We start from the raw sequence: 2,273 nt of genomic DNA, 5'->3' as shown, positions 1-2,273 counted from the left end.
ATGAGCCGCTGCAGATGCGCTGCGGTTAACGAGAGTTCCGGCGAAGCAGATCCGGTGCCGTGGACAAGGCCGACACTGAATGGGCTGTGGTACAGTGGTGGATGAGCAGTCTACTTGTTTCTAGGGGAGGTGGGAGGGGTAGATGCAGCCGCAGAAGTAGATCCGGCGAGGTGGAGCCGCTGGCAGTGAATGGGCTCTGGTACGCCGGTGGATGATCAGTCTAGGGTTTCGAGAGGGGAGGGGAGAAAGGCCGATGAAGTACGAACGACGTGATGTGAGATACTCTGGTGCTGTGGAGTTAGTCGTTTTTGCGCGAGGGGGAGAGGAAATGGGGGTGCCGTGTAGTGGGGGTGTAGCGACCAGACCTCAAATGGCCTGTGCTGCTGTGCACCAGTGTCATCCCTGGATCAGTAATGCTGACACGCACAGTACAAATGGAGGATTTATAACAGAGTAGCAATCACACACTTATTACATCGAAAATCTCCAAAGAGATTAAGTATGATAAACATGGCTTAAGGCCATCTAATAACGATAACAGCGGAAGACTTGGAAGAATAGTGAGTCCATCAACTCCAGCGGCATCACTGAGTATAAGACCACGACCTAAGGCACCTTACTCGTCGTCTGAAAAGTCTGCAACATGAAACGTTGCAGCCCGGAAACGGGTCAGCACATAGAATATGCTGGCAAAGCAACACATAGAGAACAATGAACAATGATAAGGCTATACTATATGCATATATGGCTGGTGGAAAGGCTCTATGGTTACAGTTTTTGCGAAAAGCCAATTTTATCCTACTGCAAAGGAATAATTTTTTTTATTTAACTATCATGGTGGTTGAAACATTGAGAAGGTACCTCCAACTCAATCCCAATTAAGTAACATCATTAACCCAACAAAATTAATTATAAGTATCACGGTGATGAGATTCAAATGATAATCCAGGTACTAGATACTCAAGTTGTCCATAACCGGGGACACGGCTAATCATGATCAGTTTGTACACTCTGCAGAGGTTTGTGCACTTTTCCCCACAAGACTCGATCGCCTCCGCTTGATTCTCGCACTGCATGATGTTTGAGAAACGGATGACCGAGACACAGTCTTTCAGAAACAATCACTCTTTACTCTGGATGGACCGGTACACCTACTTTCCCCTACATCTGCTAGTCCACCTCTTCAAGAGATCCTGTAACCTACTCAGCTATGCTAGAGCCCATAATAGCTTGTGGCTGCACACGGAAGTTTCTAGCATGAATAATCTTATGATCCCTTTGAGCCTGGGTGGCGGACCTTATACATACAGACAACACTGGGTTCTCCAGGTGCCTCAATCCACCCAGATGTGAATTTTTAGTTGCCACCTTAAGTTAAACCATTAATTAACATCTCACATCTGTCATGAATATCACTCAAACCAAATCCACGTCTACGAGCATAGCATGGCAATATAATAGCAACGTAGAAGTAACTCCCAAGGGTTTGATAGATAAAACAGGTAATAGGTACTACCTCAACTACTTCCCAATACCCACAGTTTAATTAGATCCTAATCATGCAATGTGTTTGAGGAAATAGATCTAATGCAATAAAACTGGGTATGAGCGGGGTATGATCAAAGTGTTACTTGCCTTGCTGATGATCCGCAAAACCTAGCGAGTCGAAGTAACAAGCGGCACACTCCGGATACTCTATCGCAAACAAACAAGCATACAATCAGTACTCATCTAATGCACAGGTAAAACTCGAAAGAAAGATCCAACCAGAAAGTTCAACTTAAGAACTCCGGTTTGCAAAAAGAATCAACTCGAAATAAGCAACGAAAGTCAAACGGCGAAAGAAAGAAACTTAGTTTGCTAATCTGGATCTAGGTCAAATTTTACTGTAGCAAAAACTTGTTTGAGTAGGTTAAACGGAAAGAGAATTTCGAGACGAAACTCTAGGCGCTTGAATCGCCTGATTCCGATAAACGAGCGAGAAGTTAAACAGATTCGAAAATTCGATCGGAAATCGAATCCGAGAAAATAACGAGAAAATCCGACGAAAAGGAAAACGGACGAACGGTTAAATAACGGACGTTCGTTAACAGAGAAAAACCGACGAACGCGTTCATTAAAACGAACGGTTCGGTGAACGCTCGCGAAATAAGAAAACCGAAAAAAACCGATCTAGGGTTTTTTTAAAACAAAAGGTTTATTTTACAGAAAACCGGTCAACACGAGATGGCCGGCGGCATACCTCGTCGGGCTACTCCGGCGGGCGGGGCTCG

The sequence above is a fragment of the Triticum aestivum genome, chromosome 5D (assembly GCF_018294505.1).
Source record: "Triticum aestivum cultivar Chinese Spring chromosome 5D, IWGSC CS RefSeq v2.1, whole genome shotgun sequence".
NCBI lineage: Eukaryota > Viridiplantae > Streptophyta > Magnoliopsida > Poales > Poaceae > Triticum > Triticum aestivum.
The sequence above is the reverse complement of the archived record's forward strand: the minus strand, read 5'-3'. Positions refer to the sequence as shown.